Here is a 21933-nt window from a genome sequence, read left to right as displayed (position 1 = left end):
CATCTACGTGATTACTCTGCTATTCACAATAAAGAGCCTGGCAGAGGGTTCACTGAACCACCTTGTAACCTCCCAACACATAAAATTAATTAAAAGTAATCTCCTGACAGAAGAAAAAAATTATATATCATTCACATTCAGTGTAACCTCCCAACAGATAAATACCGTAACCTTGCAACAATAAAATGTGACTAATCTCCTAATAAAAAAATGTGACTCATAGATAACCTTTCAATAATTGACTGTGAATTTAAACTGGTAAATTTTGGACGTCAGCAGTACTGCGTCATGGCCCTGAAAGATCATACTGAATAAATTGAAAATTCTTACCTCAATGAAGTCGCCGGATAACGCATATATATCTGTTCTTATAACAAATTTTTCTGGCAGATAGATTTGTCAAAGGAAACAACTGATTTTTCTTTACAATAATCGGGATGACCTTGGATTGGAGAAATTAGTAAATTCTTTAAATTGAGATGAATGATTGTCAAAAGTTAATTTTTATAAAAAAGATTATTATTAAGAGATTTTTTAAACATTTAGATGGGACTTGATATAACAATACTACATATGCGCGAGGCTGCTTTTACCCTATATTATATCGCTCAGGCTCAGCCGTCGCTCCTTACGACCGGCCCAGCCAACTTCATACACACGACTGCTTGCTACTACTTACTCCTACTGACACACAGTTCCTACTGCTGACAACACTGCTCTCTGGCCTGAGATTCTCTTACAGCTTACATATCGCAGGCAGCGCGTGAGCAATCCATCGAAATTACATCTGTTCGAGTGCGCTAGCAACGAATTCCTTAGTCAAGGACCTCTAACATAACCCTCCACTGGGGGGGGGGGGGGGGGGGGGGCAAAAATTTGGCAGCGATGGTGAGTCAATTTGACTTGCCATGAGCAACAAATTTTTCTATAATCTATTTAGTTTACTAAGTCTACAGTCACACATTATACACACATATATACATGACATTATTGATGAATAATATAAGTACAGAACATATTAAGAAATGAAATAGAGTGCACACGCACTCAGTACAGAACATATTAAAAATGACAAAGTGTATACGCAATGAGTACTAAATATATTAACAAATGACATAAAGTGCACACACACACGGTAAAACTCTTTAGCATTGTTACATGAATTAAACCTAGAAGGACTGAAATAAAGTGCACACACACCGTAGAAGTCTTTAGCATATTTACATGAACTGAATACTTTAAGAAATGAAATAAAGTGCACACGCACTGTATAAGTCTTTACCATTTTACAAGAATTGAAACATGTTGAGAAATGAAATAAAGTGCACATGCACTGTTTAAGTATTTATATTTACAAGAATCGAAGCATATTGAGAAATGAAGTGCACATGCACTATATAAGTACTTACCATTTTACAAGAATTTAAACATATTGAGAAATGAAATAAAGTGCACACACGCACACTATAAAAGTCTTTAAAATTTTACAAGAATTTAAACGCACTATATAAGTTTTTACCATTTTATAAGAACTAGGAAAGGAATGGGAAGGATAGCATCATGGTTGTAGCACAGTGGATTGCACATAGCTGCGCTGAAAGTCTATATCTTTCTGCAGAAGCACAACACCAAGTGAGACAATCTGAAGTTCTCTTCCCTGAAGTATTTATCAGTGTAGCCAGGACACTGAAAAGTTGTATTAATATTGCATGTTATCACTTTGATAGTACATTAGGTACACCAAACAGTAGGACCATAATAACATCTCCATCGTTCAAGGTGGTGGAGAGCTTGATATGTCAACACCACATTCTTGTAGAATTCATACTCTCACATCAATGTAGAATTAGTGCAAAAACCAAATATAGAGCTCTATGATCATGAGGATGAACAGGACATACGGATATAGCAGTAACTGGTCGTAATTAGGTCAGAAGGTGAAGGACATTAAGTCTTATGCTAGTTATCATTCAGCATTACACTAGTGTATCAACCGATTTGAATAATTATTGGCACTCATTGGCTATTTACACAGCATTTAATGAGTATGTATGGAGTATTACAGAACATTATTCATACGTCATCTCATTACAGTAATTGTTGGCACTCATTGGCCAGTTACAAAGCATTTTTATGCATTATTCAGAAGTCATCATTCAAAACAAGAGTTAATTATTGGCATAGCATTTATGCATAAGTCATCATATTACATTAATCATTGTCATACCATTTATGGAATGTAACAGAACATTATTAATAAGTCATCTCATTACAGTAATTATTGACATAGCATTTATGGAATGTAACAGAACATTATTGACAATTCATCTCATTACAGTAATTATTGGCATTCATTGGCCAGTTACAAAGCATTTATTAGGCATTATTCAGAAGTCATCATTCAAAACATGAGTTATTGCGTGTAGCATCAAGCTGTTAGTATTTATATATGATATCATGCAAGTGACATAAGACATATTTAAAATGTAACATATTGTAACTATTACTCAAGGTCTGTAGTCCAATAATACATAGACATAAGGACTAGAAATATAACTTAAACTGGTAGCATTATTTAGTTGTATACTGGTAATAGTTGGGACTAGTAATAAATTTCTTTTGTGCTAGCAATGCATTGCGTTGGGATCGATAGTCATTAGCTGGGGCATGAAAATATTTGCTTTTGACTTATTGCTGGAAATGAGGATTAATAACGTCATTCGTCATGAGTCAGCTGTAGCAAGGTTGTGAAACAAGGACAGTATATGTGATCACATTCATAAATGATAGACACAACTGGGTAAAAAAATGCAGGTACTAGAAAAGGTTTAATAACTAACTGCTTATACCATATTAATATCATGAAAAGCTTCTCCTGGAAAAAATACAAAGTGGATTATTGAGATGAAAGAACAAATGTATATTACGCTGAAAAGTGGTAAACTTCGAATTAACAGGTAATGAAACGTGTACTTAATATGTATGTACTCTAGCTGTCTTTCCCAAAACATTCAGTCATTATACCATGCAATATAAGACATACTGTCAAAAGGAACTGCAACACATACTTAAATAACTACATAGCATTTCTTAACTAACAGAAAATATATAAACTCCTTCATTAGCGTCATCTCCAAAGAAAAACTTCATTATTCATATTACCATATTCTTCATACAACTATTCATCATCATTTATTATCATCTACAAAAAATAGACACTTCATTATTCATTATTCATATTACCATTTACTTCATACAACTATTTATAGTATAGAGTTTCTTACTTCTAGCATATCTCATCACTAAAATTAACATGTGTAGTTCTGACAGCTTGCATCAATCGCCTCGTATTTTGAAAGAAATATAATTAGTTAAGACTGCTGTTATACGATGTGTATAGTATATTCTTGTTAGTGCTTTTTAATTCTGATCCATTTACTCTTCATGACAAGGTATTGCATTTTCTTTCGTTCATTCCGATGGTGAAATTTCCATTTCATAATAAAACACTGTGGTTTGTTTATTTCTTTTACACGGTATTGCTTTATGAAAATGATGAATAAGGATTAATATCTTGCATTTATATCATATATCCATTAAATAAAAACTTGTTTCTAGTGATATAACTAAGCATACAGCATGTTGTTGTTGTGGTCTTCAGTCCTGAGACTGGTTTGATGCAGCTCTCCATGCTACTCTATCCTGCGCAAGCTTCTTCATCTCCCAGTACCTACTGCAACCAACATCCTTCTGAATCTGCTTAGTGTATGCATCTCTTGGTCTCCCCCTACGATTTTTACCCTCCACGCTGCCCTCCAATACTAAATTGGTGATCCCTTGATGCCTCAGAACATGTCCTACCAACCGATCCCTTCTTCTGGTCAAGTTGTGCCACAAACTCCTCTTCTCCCCAATCCTGTTCAGTACCTCCTCATTAGTTATGTGATCTACCCATCTAATCTTCAGCATTCTTCTGTAGCACCACATTTCGAAAGCTTCTATTCTCTTCTTGTCCAAACTATTTATCGTCCATGTTTCACTTCCATACATGGCTACACTCCATACAAATACTTTCAGAAAAGACTTCCTGACACTTAAATCTATACTCGATGTTAACAAATTTTTCTTCTTCAGAAACGCTTTCCTTGCCATTGCCAGTCTACATTTTATATCCTCTCTACTTCGACCATCATCAGTTATTTTGCTCCCCAAATAGCAAAACTCCTTTACTACTTTAAGTGTCTCATTTCCTAATCTAATACCCTCAACATCACCCGACTTAATTCGACTACATTCCATTATCCTCGTTTTGCTTTTGTTGATGTTCATCTTATATCCTCCCTTCAAGACACCATCCATTCCATTCAACTGCTCTTCCAAGTCCTTTGCTGTCTCTGACAGAATTACAATGTCATCGGCGAGCCTCAAAGTTTTTATTTCTTCTCCATGGATTTTAATACCTACTCCGAATTTTTCTTTTGTTTCCTTTACTGCTTGCTCAATATACAGATTGAATAACATCGGGGAGAGGCTACAACCCTGTCTTACTCCCTTCCCAACCACTGCTTCCCTTTCATGTCCCTCGACTCTTATAACTGCCATCTGGATTCTGTACAAATTGTAAATAGCCTTTCGCTCCCTGTATTTTACCCCCGCCACCTTTAGAATTTGAAAGAGAGTATTCCAGTCAACATTGTCAAAAGCTTTCTCTAAGTCTACAAATGCTAGAAACGTAGGTTTGCCTTTCCTTAATCTTTCTTCTAAGATAAGTCGTAAGGTCAGTATTGCCTCACGTGTCCCAGTATTTCTACGGAATCCAAACTGATCTTCCCCGAGGTCGGCTTCTACTAGTTTTTCATTCGTCTGTAAAGAATTCGTGTTAGTATTTTGCAGCTGTGGCTTATTAAACTGATTGTTCGGTAATTCTCACATCTGTCAACACCTGCTTTCTTTGGGATTGGAATTATTATATTCTTCTTGAAGTCTGAGGGTATTTCGCCTGTTTCATACATCTTGCTCACCAGATGGTAGAGTTTTGTCAGGACTGGCTCTCCCAAGGCCGTCAGTAGTTCCGATGGAATGTTGTCTACTCCGGGGGCCTTGTTTCGACTCAGGTCTTTCAGTGCTCTGTCAAACTCTTCGCGCATACAGCATAGCATGACAGAAAACGTATTAGGTCAAAAACATAGACAGTTTTCAAGAGCAAAAATGTACACACAATGTCATATGTAGTAGCAAAAATGTAGAATAGTGAAGATATAGTGACATTATAAGGCAAAAATGTCAAAGTCAACTTGTTTGTTATATCTTCGAGATTTCATAGTGCATACAGAATAAATTCTACTTTCGATAGGAAGAAAATCATACATACACAAAAATGGAAAGTGTGGATGTTCTGATATATAACGACAAGAAAAGCGACCTGCTAACCTTACCTTGCCGGGCACTTGCCAAGAAAAAATATGATCATCGTGAGTAAGTGGTCATATAAATATCAGGAAATGGCATTACAGTGTGATAAATCGTAAACCATGTTCAGTCAATAAAGGATTTAATATTGGAAATATGGTGATTGCCCTTGCTTTTTCTGGTTCTCAAAGTTTCGACGAGTACTACATTGGGGTGAGGAATGCTGCGAATTCTATATGGACCTGCGTATAGAAGCTCAAATTTACTGCATCTACTCTTTCCTCTGTTGGATAAATAGTGTGTGCGTCTCCTGTCCAATCTGAAAGTCATGGCGTGTACAACCCTTTTTTGCTGTCTTCTACGGCGCTCTGCGGCACGTTTGATGTTGTTGAGCGCAATGTGAATTATTTCATGGTTGCGTGGTCGACGAGATGTAGGAAAAGATACTAATTCTTTAAGTTTGTTAGGTGGTTCAACATTTTTCAATATAACAGTCGGAGATAGCATAGTAGATTCAGTTGGTATGGAGTTAATTACATCCTGGAATGAGAGTATGTGTGTATCCCAATCAATCTGTTTTTTATGGCAGTATATTCTACATAGTTTACCAATTTCTTTCATTAGTCGTTCACAAGGGTTCGAATAAGCGTGATACCTGAATATAGAGATCGGAGAAATGTTTCTAGCTCGTAACATACGAGTCGATATCGCAGAACGAAATTGTGGTCCAAACTCGGAAATTATTTCAATACATGCCCTACATGGAATAAAAAATATTTTACAAATGCATTCGACATAGATTTAGGAGTAGCTTTGCGTAACAGAGTGAAGGTACCAAATTTCGAAGTGAGTTCAACAGCGGCAAAGATGTAACAAAAACCTCTATTAGATCTGGGAATCGGACCAAAAATAACTACAGCAGCCATATGTCTCAATTTAACGGGTACAGTTGGATGTAATGGAGGAATATGTGAAGTCGTATCTGATTTAGCATTCTGGCGGATTTTACATGACGCTAAAACTCGTCGAATACGTTTATCCATGTTGGCAAAATAACAATTCAATCTCAGTATAAGAAAACATTTTCTGGCTCCGTAATGTGCGGAACTTAAATGAGTATACTAAATTAATTTGTTAACAAGTTCGTCAGGAATACGTGATAACCAGTTGTTGCTGTCAGGGTGAGAGCGGCGAAACAGAATGTTCTGTCGTACAGTATAATGGTTTCTAATGGTAACGTTATTCCTATCTTGCCAAAGGTGTTTAATTTCTTTCTACATGTTGTCTTTGCTCTGCTCATGTGCTATGTATCGTAATGAAGACGAAATGAAATTTTCAAATGCTACTTGTTGAATACAAATGACGCTAGAATTTGCTTGGCAGAAGTTGGTAGCGATGTCTTGCTGATTGTTGCTGAGAGAACAGGATAGTGCGTCTGCTACAATATTTTGTGTACGGATATACGGAATAGGATAATGTTTAGCTTTAAATGTGTCATGCTGTTTAAGTTGAAATTCATACATATAACCGGACGTCAGAAACTGAAGCTTGCTGTAAAAGAATATTGCAGAGTTGAGTACGTTCGTCATCTGTATTTGCACTGCTCTGTTTAACTTTATCAGGAATCATTTGCATAACCTCATAGTTGGCTTCGTATGGTGTATTGTAGTTGTGTACGTGCGTATCTGTGAACAATGTGGAATGACAGTCCGTGTTACGCGATGTAGAAATGACCTGTGTTCGATTAATTGACTGTTCATCTGCAAATAAAGCGTGCTGAAATTCTAATCCCAGTTGTACTTTTTCATCCGTTAACATTAAATAGGAATTTTGAAAGTCAATAATTGCGTCATGTTGCACCAAAAGAATTCGTACCTAAAATAACGTCTGTTGGCAATAAGGGAACAATCCAAAAATTTGAGTGGAACGTATGACCTGCAATACAAAATGATAAGTGTATCTATAATTTTACATCTACTCCTTTACCAGATATTGCTCCTTTTACTTCAGTTTTGCCTAATGGTAACGTAGGATAAATATTCTCTTTGTTACATTCGTTGAAGGTTTCTTCATTTATAACTGACATAGGTGATCCAGAATCGATTACTGCTAAAAATGTGGATGATCCAATCTTTACTTCCATGACAGGGTGGGAAATGGTTTTTTGAAGAACTGGTTTTTAATGCAAAAGTGTGTCTCGGATGTCGTCAATAGTAATAACATTTTCGTGAACAAGAGTCTGTGTGTCAAAAACATTGCTTGCGTTGTTGGAAGATTCAATCTGTACAGTATGTAGTCAAATTCTTTCTGACGTGCTGTTATTTGCAGGAGGATGCTGTGGCATTTCGACTATTTGCACTGTTCTGTTATTTCTTCCTGACGTATTAGGTTCGGGATGATATCGACTGTCTGGTTCATTCATAATAATGTGTTTTTGCTTATGATTCTGCTGCTGGTAAGACCTAGTGTTATTAAATGTACGCTGAAAACCGTGCTCATTACTTTCACGTCTGTCATGGTAGTCATTACTATACGGCGCATTTCGATAGCAGTTGAAATAATGTGTTTTCTGTACGTCGTGATTTCCTTGTTGCTGTACGTTACCATTAGGTGGGGCCGACGCTATACGTGTAGGTGGCGAAACATTAAAGCTTGGTTGACCTTGCACATTATACTGTTGGTTAGGCATGCCAACTGACTGGTTTTGTTGCTGTTGTGGTGAAAACCCTCTGTTGTTGCCAAAATGTGTCTGCGATTGCTGAAAATTTTGTACATACTGATGATTAAAATTTTGTCTGTTATTGAAATTATACTGGTATTCCTTGTCATTACGGGAGTGTCTAATGAAAGCTATCACTTTCGGTAAAATTTGTCATGTCAGGTTTTCTTTATTCATTCTGAATCCTAGATAGATTGATAGTTGAAGAGTTCTTTTTGATAGATATAAAGGATAGTAAAAGAGTAGGCAGCAGTGCAGAAAACTAAAGAATAAATAGCACTACTACGGCTCGGGACCCTGTGCACGCTACGGCACTTATTCATCGAAGTGTAATGAATTCTCTGAGGTCAATTACGCGCTGCAATTAATTTTAGTTTCTGCGTTATAGTCCAAGGCGGTGGAAATGCAAAAGTAAATTGTTGTATCCAGTCCAAAAGGTGAATCTGTGTTCTGTCATTCTTAAATACCTTAAATTTCCTAACGGATAGAAAGTGCTTGTAATCAAAATTGTTGTTTATGTTGTTGCGGTCTTCAGTCCTGAGACTGGTTTGATGCAGCTCTCCATACTAATCTATCCTGTGCAAGAACATTCATCTCCCAGTACCTACTGCAACCTACATCCTTCTGAATCCGCTTAGTGTATTCATCCCTTGGCCTCCCTCTACGATTTTTACCCTCCACACTGCCCTCCAATGTTAAATTTGTGATACCTTGATGCCTCAGGACATGTCCTACCAACCAATCCCTTCTTCTACTCAAGTAGTGCCACAAACTTCTCTTCCCCCCAATCCTATTAAATACCTCCTCATTAGTTACGCGGATGATGTATGCATGATGGCTAATTCTTGCGAAACTCTTCAGACTTACATAAATCTGCTAACACGTGATAAGATTTTGATCGTGTCCCACGGGAAGCTCTCTGGATCATACTAAAGAAAACTGGGTGCCCTGACAAAATTGTCAGTTTGATTCGGCAGTTTCATGAAAACATGATGGCAAAAATCCGCCATGAGGACAAGCTCTCAGAACAGTTTCCTGTGACATGTGGTGTAAAACAAGGCTGTGTTCTGGCTCCCACACTCTTCTCACTTTACTTCGCAGTTGTTATGAGAGACGCGACCAAAGCCTGTAGTAATCAAATTAGTCTCGACACAAGGACAGACAAAAGTGTCTTCAACATCTCTCGCCTCAGAACAAAAAGTCGCGTAACCAAACTATCCATCTTAGAGATTCTCTACGCGGATGATGTATGCATGATGGCTAATTCTTGCGAAACTCTTCAGACTTACATAAATCTGCTAAATGCCTCCTGCAGAAGATTTGGCTTAGCCATTAGCATCACTAGGACGCAAGTTCTCAAACAGCCACTTAGTGGTCTTAATGCAGATGACTCCAGTATTGAGATAAATAACAAACCCTTGCAAAATGTGTCAAATTTCAAATATCTGGGAAGCCAAATTAGAAGTGACAACAGCCTGACAACGGAAATCGCAGCGCGTATAGCCAGCGCAGCCTCAGCCTTCGGTAAGCTTAATGACCGAGTATGGAAATCACATGATCTCAAACTACAAACAAAAATTGCAGTCTACAAAGCAGTAGTATTATCCACCTTACTCTATGCCTCGAAAACCTGGTGCTGTTACAAAGCTGACATTAAGAAGCTAGATAAATTTCATCTCCGATGTTTGAGATCAATTCTGCGCATCAAATGGGAAGACCGTGTCCCAAACACGGAGATTTTGCGCCGCGTGAAACTAGCTGGTATTGAAGCTTTAATAATGAAACATCAACTGAGATGGAGTGGTCACATAGTACGCATGGATGACAGTAGGCTACCTAAAGCGGTGTTCTACTCGCAGCTCTCGTGCGGGAAGAGGAGGAAAAGTGGTCAACACCTGCGATATAAAGACACCTTTAACGCCACCTTGCAGCCTGTGGCATTCCAAGCAAACGTTGGGAGGAGCTAGCATTGCGCCGATCGGAGTGGCGATCAACTGTACATAAGAGCATCGAACAATTCGAGCAAAAGCGTCTAATGAACCTGGATGCTAAAAGAGAGCTCCGAAAATCTCAGCTCAAGCCTGTCTACACGTATACTTACAACTCTGCTGGTCAACTTCACTGTGCTTCATGCAACAGGATATTCAAAGTGAAATTCGGATTCGCGAGCCACATCCGAGCCTACCACAACAAGGACAGAGAAGACTGACGGAGTCGCTGTCGCCGGACACGGCGAGGAGGACATCATCAGTTAAGTGATCTACCCACCTAATCTTCAACATTCTTCTGTAGCACCACATTTCGAAAGCTTCTATTCTCTTCTTGTCCAAACCATTTATTGTCCATGTTTCACTTCCAAACATGGCTACACTCCATACAAATACTTTCAGAAACGACTTCCTGACACTGAAATCTGTACTCGATGTTAACAAATTTCTCTTCTTCAGAAACGCTTTCCTTGCCATTGCCAGTCTACATTTGATATCCTCTCTACTTCGACCATCATCAGTTATTTTGCTCCCCAAATAGCAAAACTCCTTTACTACTTTAAGTGTCTCATTTCCTAATCTAGTTCCCTCAGCATCATCCGACTTAATTTGACTACATTCTATTATCCTCGTTTTGCTTTTGTTGATGTTCATCTTATATCCTCAAGACACTCTCCATTCCGTTCAACTGTTCTTCCAAGTCCTTTGCTGTCTCTGACAGAATTACAATGTCATCGGGGAACCTCAAAGTTTTTCATTCTTGTCCCTGGATTTTAATATCAACTCCAAATTTTTCTTTTGTTTCCTTTTCTGCTTGTTCAATATACAGATTGAATAACGTCGGGGAGAGGCTACAACCCTGTCTCACTCCCTTCCCAACCACTGCGTCCCTTTCATGCCCCTCGACTCTTATAACTGCGATCTGGTTTCTAAAAAATGGTTCAAATGGCTCTGAGCACTATGGGACTCAACTGCTGAGGTCATAAGTCCCCTAGAACTTAGAACTACTTAAACCTAACTAACCTAAGGACAACACACACATCCATGCCCGAGGCAGGATTCGAACCTGCGACCGTAGCGGTCGCGCGGTTCCAGACTGTAGCGCTAAAACCGCTCGGCCACTAGCGGCCGGCATCTGGTTTCTGTATATATTGTAAATAGCCTTTCGCTCCCTGTATTTTACCCCTGCCACCTTTAGAATTTGAAAGAGAGTATTCCAGTCAACATTGTCAAAAGCTTTCTCTAAGTCTACAAATGCTAGAAACGTAGGTTTGTCTTTCCTTAATGTTCTTTCTAAGATATGTCCAAGGTCAGTATAGCCTCACGTGTTCCAATATTTCTACGGAATCCAAACTGATCTTCCCCAAGGTCGGCTTCTACCAGTTTTTCCATTCGTCTGTAAATAATTCGCGTTAGTATTTTGCAGCTGTGACTTATTAAACTGATAGTTCGGTAATTTTCACATCTGTCAACGCCTGCTTTCTTTGGGATTGGAATTATTAAATTCTTCTTGAAGTCTTAGGGTATTTCTCCTGTCTCGTACATCTTGCTCACCAGATGGTACAACTTTGTCAGGACTGGCTCTCCCAAGGATGTCAGCAGTTCTAATGAAATGTTGTCTACTCCCTTCATCCCTCAGAGCTACCCACTTTTCTTCTACTGCATTTCTTTCCCCCATTCCTGTCAATTTTTCCCTTATGCTTTCCCTGACACTCTGTACAACCTCTGGTTCGACTCAGGTCTTTCAGTGCTCTGTCAAACTCTTCACACAGTATCGTATCTCCCATTTCATCTTCATCTACATCCTCTTCCATTTCCATAAAATTGTCTTCAAGTACATCGCCCTTGTATAGACCCTCTATATACTCCTTCCACCTTTCTGCTTTCCCCTCTTTGCTTAGAACTGGGTTTCCATCTGAGCTCTTGATATTCATACAAGCGGCTCTCTTTCTCCAAAGGTCTCTTTAATTTTCCTGTAGGCAGTATCTATCTTACCCCTTGTGAGATAAGCCTCTACATCCTTACATTTGGCCTCTAGCCATGCCGGCTTAGCCATTTTCCACTTCCTGTCGATCTCATTTTTGAGACATTTGTATTCCTTTTTGCCTGCTTCATTTACTGCATTTTTATATTTTCACCTTTCGTCAATTAAGTTCAATATTCCTTCTGTTACCCAAGGAGTTCTACTAGCCCTCGTCTTTTTACCTACTTGATCCTCTGCTGCCTTCACTACTTCATCCCTCAGAGCTACCCACTTTTCTTCTACTGTATTTCTTTCCCCCATTCCTGTCAATTGCTCCCTTATGCTCTCCCTGACACTCTGTACAACCTCTGGTTCTTTCAGTTTATCCAGGTCCCATCTCCTTAAGTTCCCACCTTTTTGCAGTTTCTTCGGTTTTAATCCACAGTTCATAACCAATAGATTGTGGTCAGAGTCCACATCTGCCCCTGGAAATGTCCTACAATTTAAAACCTGGTTCCTAAATCTCTGTCTTACCATTATAAAATCTATCTGATACCTTTTAGTATCTCCAGGATTCTTCCATGTATACAACCTTCTTTTATGATTCTTGAACCAAGTGTTAGCTATGATTAAGTTATGCTCTGTGCGAAAGTCTACCAGACGGCATCCTCTTTCATTTCTTAGCCCCAGTCCACATTCACCTACTATGTTTCCTTCTCTCCCTTTTCCTACTGTCCAATTCCAGTCACCCATGACTATTAAATTTTCGTCTCCCTTCACTACCTGAATAATTTCTTTTATCTCATCATACATTTCTTCAATTTCTTCGTCATCTGCAGAGCTAGTTGGCATACAAACTTGTACTATTATAGTAGGCATGGGCTTCGTGTCTATCTTGGCCACTATAATACGTTCACTATGCTGTTTGTAGTAGCTAACCCGCACTCCTATTTTTTTATTCATTATTAAACCTACTCCTGCATTACCCCTATTTGATTTTGTATTTATCATCCTGTATTCACCTGACCAGAAGTCTTGTTCCTCCTGCCACCGAACTTCACTAATTCCCACTATGTCTAACTTTAACCTATCCATTTCCCTTTTTAAATTTTCTAACCTACCTGCCCGATTAAGGGATCTGACATTACACGCTCCGATGCGCAGAATGCCAGTTTTCTTTCTCCTGATAACGACGTCCTCCTGAGTATTCCCCGCCCGGAGATCCGAATGGGGGACTATTTTACCTTCGGAATATTTTACCCAAGAGGACGCCATCATCATTTAACCATACAGTAAAGCTGCATGCCCTCGGGAAAAATTACGGCTGTAGTTTCCCCCTGCTTTCAGCCGTTCGCAGTACCACAACAGCAAGGCCGTTTTGGTTAGTGTTACAAGGCCAGATCAGTCAATCATCCAGACTGTTGCCCCTGAAACTACTGAAAAGGCTGCTGCCCCTCTTCAGGAACCACACGTTTGTCTGGCCTCTCAACAGATACCCCTCCGTTGTGGTTGCACCAACGGTACGGCTATCTGTATCGTTGAGGCACGCAAGCCTCTCACCAACGGCAAGGTCCATGGTTCATGGGGGGGGGGGGGGGGGGGAATTATCGTCTCTGAATGTCTGAACAGGTTCAGGTTTGTATAATAATCTGCTTGTCTGTGACTGTTGGGAATCTAACCCTTAACTGCCCGAATTTTTCAAAATTGGATATTTAAATTGATTTTAAATTCTTTGACTTCTCGTGCATCTAAGTAGTGCATATAAGCTATTATTTGACTCCTCTCTGTCTTAGTTTGTCTGTAACATAACGTGTCCATATGGACACGCTGGGCACTCAGATGCATATTTGAAATATTTTCTGTGATATTGAAATACATTTGAAGATTTGTTTTATTAATCAGATTTTTAATACAAGTAAGGCAAAATATGAACAAAATAATTCTTACAAACCACTTTATAACACCATACACAAAATAATTCATAATAATTTGTTTTACTGACTTTCATGGTACTCTTCAAAGCATTCTAGAAACAGCCCTACATCACATTTCCCACATTTTGAGCGAACAGCTGATGATTTCTGTTTGCAGTACAAACTTACACATCTCTTCTTCCAAGTTTTCTTGATATAGCGCTTTATACCATCATATCTGATATCGCTTGGGACACGCGATTTTTATCCACACATAGGACTGATAGACCGCCTGCCTGCTTCTTTTACGGGATTCATATATCTTTTTAGGTAAACTTGTACAATTTCTCTTCTGAATTCAGGTTGAGTAGTCCTAGCTCCCGTTCTTTTCTTCAGCTGCCACGCATTATGTACAGATACGTCAATCAGCCAAGAAAGTAAAGCCCAGTGCCACTACTTGTTTCGAATGTTTATTCTGAACATGGCAATGTTTTCATCCATCCTATCCACTCCTCCCATGTGTTTATTATAGGCTGTGATAAATTGAGGACGTTGTACTTGAACTGTCGTCTTCCCCTTTGCAGAATATCTTTCTACAAATGATACAGGTTCAACTCCTTCACAGGTAGAAGCTACAGTAACCACTGAATTGTCCACCCATTTTGTGACTATAACACCATCATCCTTGCAAAGTGAGGATTCAAAATACCCACTTTCCTTTTTAACTAACGCTTTCTTTGAGGAAATTGGGCACGATTTGGGAACTCTGTTTTCTCTGATAGTGCCTGTTGCTCCACAGCCGTTTTCTCTCAGGTATGACAGAACAGAAAAACCTTGAAGTAGGTTGTCAAAGAAAAAGTGGAATGGCAGTAGCTTTACATCCAGTGTCAAATAATCTATCATCTGAACGAGTGGGGCAGTAGCCTTACCAAACTGTGCTTCATATACTGTATTTGGATTGGGTGATTGTCCTTCATAAAAGGAAAAATTTACCAGATATCCAGAAGTAGTGCATAAACACAATGATTTATATGCAAATCGTATCGGTCTCCCCCTGATAAATTGCTTGCAAGAGTGTCTCCCAAAATGATTTATCATTGATTCATCGTAAGACAGATGTTACTGAGGAACAAACAGCTTATTACATTTGTCTCTTACTATTACAATAAAGGGTCTAATTTTCCACATCTTGTCCATTTCATCAAATTTGTTATTGTCGTTACAGTGCAGAAATCTAAGAATTTGTTCAAAACGTTTTCTCCTCATGGCATTGCATACAAAATCGTTTCGTGTGTCTAAATTGTAATTCCAGTATAAACTCTTATTAGGGAGAGAGTTCCTCATTTCTTCACAAGTTATATTAGGATTTGGAAAGTTCTTGAAAAGTGCGTAGTTCTTTGACTCATCAACTAGGAATTGTATCAGATCGTCATCAAAGAATAATTCGAAAATTTCCACTGCAGACTTATCAACATACGTGTCAAAGCATGGATCAGGAAAATACTTCAAATTTGAAATTAGTGCACCATGAACCCAGGTTTTTTTGTATATTTCTGTTCCTGTAATCTATATTTCTGAAATCTGTTTCTCTGTGTGTGTCTGTTAATCTTATTTCAGCTTCAGCCCGGAGTTGTCTAGGATTGAGATTATCTGCTATTCCTCCTTCATCCTCATCACCAGAACCCTCATCCGTGAGGATTGCTGGATCAGAGGGCCTGATGTAAATTCCATCAGCCTGAGGAGCGTTTGAGCCCTCCAACAGGATGTCTAAAACATCCTGCACAGTCAAACCAGGCTCTAAAGATTCTGCCAGACCTCTGTTATGATATGAAAAGAGAAAAAGAAACGAAATCATTTTTTACCCCGCAACTGCCCAGCGTGTCCATATGGACACGGCTGAAATAATCACTTCATAAACAGAAAGTGAATCGATGGATAACAACTTTTCTCAAATGAAAATCTCTATAAACATATTTAGATATACTGCAAACAGTTTCACATGCCAGAATGAAGAAGTTCTTTACGAAACATTACTTACTTTACATCAACACGCTCCATTGCGGACGTCAAAGCACTCCCTGAAATACAGGCTGTCACAATCACAGTGTAAATGGTAACAATGAAGTGTAAACACAATGTACGTAAAATTCAAAATCTCCCTGAAAACAATGTGTGACCGCCAACGCTAAAAATAATTGTAAGCCAGCAATGAAGTAAAAACAAAACTAGTCAAGAATTGTGTCCATATGGACACGCTGGGAAGTTATGGGTTAAGTCACGTACTCTCTGTAAATTACCTAAATTATGCTGGCTGTGTGAGTGTGAGAAATGTTCGGAATGTTACGTATGCTGTGTCGTGTTAGAGGCTGCAACATTTTTCATCTCTGTCACTTCTTGCTGTAAAGACGACAATATTCTACTTAATGTATTATTGGACGAACCTATCTCACTGATTGTCTGCTGTAAATTTAGGAGTTCGGGTGTTTGATTAAACGAAACTGGTGACGTATCGTCTGATTTGGTGTCATTGTTATTTTCGATAACGTCAATACGACTGGAAAATTCATTAAATTTTTCAGTCAGTGCTTTTAGCTGATCGTCGATTTTAGTGTCACAAGCATTAATTTGTTTTTGCATTTTACGTGCGGTTTTGTTCAATTTCTTAGCGTCTGCTTCGATGGCATCAGGATCCTGTATTAATTCTAATTGTTCAAGTCTGTTGGTCACTGTCTGAAAATCTACTGTGTGTGTGTCTGTTTTTGTTTTAAGATCGGAGATTTCATCATGCAATTCGGTGTTCAACTGTTTGATTTCGTCTGATACTGTAGCAATGTTGTTGTCTACGTATGCTTTTTGCTTTCGTAAACAATTTACGCTTATCTTCCTGTCTCTGTCCAGTAATTGTTTCCATGACATATTTCTTTACTTTGTTCTGTTCCTGTATGAATTTACGGTAACGCGTTTCACTGTTTTGCAGGTGGTTATTAAAACGTTCGTCAATTTGGCTGTCTTGTTGTTCAAATTTCTCGTCGACTTTCGCATCCAGTGTGCGTGATAGTTCTGCTGACATTAATTTAAACTCGTCGCGTAACTGTGTTGCGTTTTCGGAACATTATTTAGCGACTGCACTAATTTCATCTCTAAGTAAATTCGTTGTGGCTGCATGTATATTACTTAATTCTTGTGCAACAGATCTAACCTCTTCAGTACTGTTCCTAGCACAAGCCTTAATTTCCTCACGTAATTGTTCTTTAGTATCATGACATTGCACGGCAACGGCTGTAATCTGTTCACTAAGTTGTCTGTTCTGTTAATTAAGGTTATCGTGTTTTTCATTCAACTGCTTAAGATTTTCATTAAGTTGTTTGAAATGGTTGTCTTGTTTTTCATTCGACTGTTTGAGATTTTCATTAAGTTGTTGTTTGAGCTTTTCATTAAGTTGTTTGTTCGATTCATTACGTTGTAGCAATAATGCCATAACTTGATCCATGCCAATATTACCTACTCTATTCTCTGTGCTGTGTGATGGTGTATCTGCATTTATCACCTTTTGTGTAACCATTTGGTCGTTCTCTCATTCTTTAAAAGATTTGCCAATTGGATGTGCACTGTTGGTCACTACACCGGAATCAAATAAATCTGACATATTTTGAGTACGTTGTTCACGTTCGTTAAAAACATTTTTCTGTTCACTGTGTAAATTTTGCCAATCATGTGTGTCAAACTGGACAGCGTTCATCGTAACGGAACGTGCCGCGTCAAAAATTGTTAACTTTACTGTGGACATAATTGAATTTGTTTGCTCATCATTAGGATTAAAATCATTACTAGTGGTCGGTACGCACTGATTGTATGTAATTGGAAGATCATCATCGTGATACTGAGTGTCGCTAGTATTATCAGTCAAATTATTTAAGTCGGCTTTTTCACTCATTACGCATCGCGATGTACTGTTAGCAGTTTTTCGCGGCATTTTCACATGTCGAAGACAAGCACAAAATCAAACAAAGACAAAGCAAAAATGTAACAAATACAGTGACAACAAAGAGCAATAAATTGCCGATGATCTGTGAAAGAAAGAGTGACAAATTAGTAAATGCGTTGCGCCAGATGCAAACTATATTAAACATGAAGTAAATAAGAGCATATATATGACCACTTCTCAGAAATTCACAAAAATACGATCCTGGCCGGTTGTCGACAAGTGTAACCACCCAACAGATAAAAATATTTAAGTGTAACCTCCTGACAGAAAAAAAATTATATATCATTCACATTCAGTGTAACCTCCCAACAGATAAATACCGTAACCTTGCAACAATAAAATGTGACTAATCTCCTAATAAAAAATGTTACTCATAACCTTTCAATAATTGACTGTGAATTTAAACTGGTAATTTTTGGACGTCAGCAGTGCTGCGTCATGGCCCTGAAAGATCATACTGAATAAATTGAAAATTCTTGCCTCAATGAAGTCGCCGGATGACGCATATATATATCTGCTCTTATAACAAATTTTTCTGGCACAGCCCAGTGCAATGCTGGCCTATAGATTTGTCAAAGGAAACAACTGATTTTTCTTTACAATAATCGGGATGACCATGGATTGGAGAAATTAGTAAATTCTTTAAATTGAGATGAATGATTGTCAAAAGTTAATTTTTGTAAAAAAGACTATTATTAAGAGATTTTTTTAACATTTAAATGGGACTTGATATAACAATACTACTTACGCGCGAGGCTGCTTTTACCGCCTTCGCTCCCCACGACTGGCCCAGCCAACTTCATACACACGACTGCTCGCTACTGCTTACTCCTACCGACACACAGTTCCTACTGCTGACAACACTGCCCTCTGGTCTGAGATTCTCCTATAGCTTACATATCGCAGGCAGCGCGTGAGCAATTCATCGAAATTACATCTGCAAGAGTGCGCTAGTAACAAATTCCTTAGTCATGGACCTCTTACAACCTTCAAGCTGTCTCTCTACCGTTCCACTCTCGAACGGCGCGCGGGAAAAACGAACACTTAAATTTTTCTGTGCAAGCCCTGATTTCTCTTATTTTATGGTGATGATCATTTTTTACCTATGTAGGTGGGTGCCAACAGAATGTTTTCGCAATCGGAGGAGAAAAGTGCTGATTGGAATTTCATGAGAAGATCCCATCGCAACGAAAAACGCCTTTGTTTTAATGATTGCCACTCCAATTCACGTATCATGTCTGTGACACCATCTCCCCTATTTCGCGATAGTACAAAACGAGGTGCCCTTCTTTGTACTTTCTGAATGTCATCCGTCAGTCCCACCTGATGCGGATCCCACACCGCACAGGACTACTGCAGAATAGGGCGAACAAACGTGGTGTAAGCAGTCTCTTTAGTAGACCTGTTGCACCTTCTAAGTGTTCTGCCCATGAATCGTACTCTTTGGTTTGCTCTACCCACAATATTATCTATGTGATCGTTCCAATTTAGGTTATTTGTAATTGTAATCCCTAAGCTTTCAGATTTGTGTGACTTATCGCATAATCGAAATTTAGCTGATTCCTTTTAGTACTCATGTGAAGAGGTTCACACTTTTCCTTAGTCAGGGTCAATTGCAACTTATCGCAACTTACACATATCTTATCTAAATCATTTTGCAAGTCGTTTTGATCATCTGATGACTTTACAAGACGCTAAATTACAGCATCATCTGCAAACAATTTAACACGGCTACTCAGATTTTCTCCTATGACGTTAATATACTGTAGGTCAGGAACAATAGAGGGCCTGTAACAATTCCTTGGGGAACACTGGATATTGCTTCTGTTTTATTCGATGACTTTCCGTCTATTACTACGAACTGTGACCTTTCTGACAGGAAATCATGAATCCAGTCTCACAACTGAGGCGATACTTCGTAGGCACGCAGTTTGGTTAGAAGACGCTTGTGAGGAACGGTGTCGAACGGCTTCTGGAAATCTAAAAATGTGGAATCAATTTCACATCCCCTGTCGATAACACTTATTATTCATGAGTATAAACAACAAATTGTGTTCCAAAAGAACGATATTTTCTGAAACCGTGCTGTCTATGTGTCAATAAATCGTTTTCTTCGAGGTACTTCATAATGTTCGAATACAGTACCAAAACCCTACTGCAAATCAACTTTAGTGATATAGGTCAGTAATTCAGCGGATTACTCCTACTTCCCTTTTTGGGTATTGGTGTGACTTGAGCAATTTTCCAGTCTTTAGGTACGGATCTTTCTGTGAGTGAGCGGTTGTATATAATTGCTAAATATGGAGCTATTTTATCAGCCTACTCTGAGAGGAACCTGACTGGTATACCATCTGGACCGGAGGCCTTGCCTTTATTAAGTGATTTAAGCTGCTTCGTTACTCCGAGGATATCTACTTCTATGTTTCTCAACTTTGGCAGTTATTCTTGATTGGAATTCGGGAATATTTACTTCGTCGTTCTTTGGTGAAGGAGTTTCGGAAAACCGTGTTTAATAACTCTGCTTCAGTGGTGCTGTCATCAGTAATTTCACCGTTGTTATTGCGCAGTGAAAATGTTGATTGCGTCTTGCCACTGGTGTGCTTTATTTATGACCAAAATCTCTTTGGGTTTTATGTTAGATTTCGAGACAGAATTTCATTGTGGAAATTATTAAAAGCATATCGCATTGAAGTATGCGCCATATTTTGAACTTCTGTAAAACTTTGCCATTCTTGGGGATTTTGCTTTCTTTTAAATTTGGCATGCTTTTGTCGTCGCTTCTGCAACAACGATCTGACCCGTTTTGTGTATCATGGGGGATCAGTACCATCACTTATTAATTTATGTGGTATATATCTCTCAATTGCTGTCGATACTGTCTCTTTGAAACAGTACACAACTTTTCCACACTTATATGATCAGATCGGAAGGAGTGAAGACTGTCTCTTAAAAAGGTGTTAAGAGCATTTTTATCAGCTTTTATAAATAGTTATACTTTGCGTTTCTTTTTGATGGTTTTAGGTGTTACGGTATTCAGCCTAGCAGCAACTTCCTTGTGGCCGCTAATCCCTGTATTCGTCACAACACTCACTATTTGTCCAGGATTATTTGTTGCTAAGAGGTCAAGTATGCTTTCGCAACCATTTACGCTTCGAGTGGGCTCATGAACTAATTGCTCAAAATAATTTTCTGAGAAAGCATTCAGTACAATTTCGAATGACGTTTTATGCCTGGTAGATTAAAGTCGCCACCGACTATAATTGTATGAGCGGGGTACTTATGTGAAATGAGACTCTAGTTTTCTTTGAACTGTTCATCAACACTATCTTCTGAGTCGAGGGGGTCGGTAAACGATCCAGTTAATAGTTTAGTACCATTGTCAGGTATAACCTCTACCCATACTATTTCACATGAACTATCTGGAGTGTGTGAGAGCCGGAATAGAAGACAATCAAAGCATTTCAGATGTGGTGCTACAGACGAATGTTGAAAATTAGGGTGACTGAATAGGTAAGGAATGACGAGGTTCTGCGCAGAATAGGAGAAGAAAGGAATATGTGGGATTGACTGACAAGGAGAAGGTATAGGATGATAGTACATCTGTTAAGACATCAGGGAATGACTTGTACTAGACGGAACTGTAGAGGGCAACAACTGTAGAGAAAGAGAGACAGTGGAGCACATCCAGCAAATAATTGAGGACGTCGGTTGCAAGTGCTAATCTGAGATGAAGAGGTTAGCACAGGGGGCGAATTCGTGGCGAGCCGTATCAAACCAGTCAAAAGGCTGATGACGCAAACTATTGGCCGTCTGTTTATATCTCGCGTCAGTTCTTCCAGATAGTGAGGTAACAACTGGAGTGTACTTCAGCGAAGACTACACCGATATGATACTGATCTATGGGGAGACGCACCGTAACACAGTTGAGGCCAGAAAGCTGTGTTAACAACGTTTTT

This window comes from Schistocerca nitens, chromosome 2, assembly GCF_023898315.1.
Source record: "Schistocerca nitens isolate TAMUIC-IGC-003100 chromosome 2, iqSchNite1.1, whole genome shotgun sequence".
Classification (NCBI taxonomy): Eukaryota; Metazoa; Arthropoda; class Insecta; order Orthoptera; family Acrididae; genus Schistocerca; species Schistocerca nitens.
The sequence above is the reverse complement of the archived record's forward strand: the minus strand, read 5'-3'. Positions refer to the sequence as shown.